The sequence below is a fragment of the Callithrix jacchus genome, chromosome 7 (genome assembly GCF_049354715.1).
Source record: "Callithrix jacchus isolate 240 chromosome 7, calJac240_pri, whole genome shotgun sequence".
Lineage (NCBI taxonomy): Eukaryota > Metazoa > Chordata > Mammalia > Primates > Cebidae > Callithrix > Callithrix jacchus.
This window is the reverse complement of record NC_133508.1, coordinates 136,996,649-136,998,079: the sequence shown is the minus strand read 5'-3', so window position 1 is coordinate 136,998,079 and position 1,431 is coordinate 136,996,649. Positions and strand designations below refer to the sequence as shown.

At 38.6% G+C, this 1,431-nt stretch overlaps 1 non-coding gene across 1 annotated transcript; it reads right to left on the bottom strand.

The window, feature by feature from the left end:
- Positions 1-1,042: 1,042 nt before the first annotated feature.
- On the bottom strand, positions 1,043-1,206 carry LOC118143547 (U1 spliceosomal RNA). Its single transcript, XR_004727740.2, has one exon. It is a non-coding gene; the product is annotated as a U1 spliceosomal RNA (small nuclear RNA).
- Positions 1,207-1,431: the final 225 nt, after the last annotated feature.

The following is a 1,431-nucleotide window of genomic DNA, read 5'->3' as shown; positions in this document are numbered from 1 at the left end:
ACAAGAAATAACTAAGATCAGAGCTGAACTGAAGGAGATAGAGACATGAAAAACCCTTCAAAAAATCAATAAATCCAAGAGCTGGTTTTTTGAAAAGATCAACAAAATAGACAGACCACTAGCCATACTGATAAAAAAAAAAGAAAGAGAAAAACCAAATAGATGCAATAAAAAATGACAAAGGGGAAATCACCACAGAGTCCACAGAAATTCAAACCATCATCAGAGAATATTACAAACAACTCTATGCACATGAACTAGTAAACCTGGAAGAAATGGATAAATTCCTGGACTCCTGTGTCCTCCCAAGCCTAAACCAGGAGGAAGCTGAAACTATGAATAGACCAATAACAAGGACAGAAGTCGAGGCAGCAATTAAGAGCCTACCACACAAAAAAAAGCCCAGGTCCAGATGGGTTCACAGCCGAATTCTACCAGACACACAAAGAGGAGCTAATACCATGCCTTCTGAAACTATTCCAAATAATCCAAAAAGAGGGAATCCTTCCCAAATCATTTTATGAGACCAACATCATCCTGATACCAAAACCTGGCAGAGACCCAACAAGAAAAGAAAACTTCAGGCCAATATCCATGATGAACATAGATGCAAAAATCCTGAATAAAATATTGGCAAGCCGATGGCAACAGCAAATCAAAAAACTTATCCATCATGATGAAGTAGGATTCATCTCAGGGATGCAAGGCTGGTTCAACATATACAAATCTATAAACATAATTCACCACATAAACAGAACCAAAAACAAAAACCACATGATTATCTCAATTGATGCAGAGAAGGCATTCGATAAAATTCAACAGCCCTTTATGCTAAAAACCCTTAATAAACTCGGTATCGATGGAACGTATCTCAAAGTAATAAAGGCTATTTACGACAAACCAACAGCCAATATCATACTGAATGGGCAAAAACTGGAAGCATTCTCTTTGAAATTCAGCACTAGATCAGGATGCCCTCTTTCACCACTCCTATTCAATATAGTACTGGAAGTTCTTTTTTTTTTTTCTTTTTTCTTTTTTATAGGGGAAAGCGTGAACTCAGTCCCCCACTACCACAAATTATGCAGTCGAGTTTCCCACATTTAAGGAAATCACAGGGGTCAGCACATCCGGAGTGCAATGGATAAGCCTCGCCCTGGGAAAACCACCTTCATGATCATAGTATCTCCCCTGCCAGGTAAGTATAGTACTGGAAGTTCTAGCCAGAGCAATCAGGCAAGAAAAAGAAATAAAGGGTATTCAAATAGGAAAGGTGGAAGCCAAATTGTCTCTATTTGCAGACGACATGATAATATACCTAGGAGACCCCATTGCCTCAGCCCAAAAACTCCTGAAACTGATAAGCAACTTCAGCAAAGTCTCAGGATATAAAATCAATGTGCAAAAATTACAAGCATTCCTCTACACCAA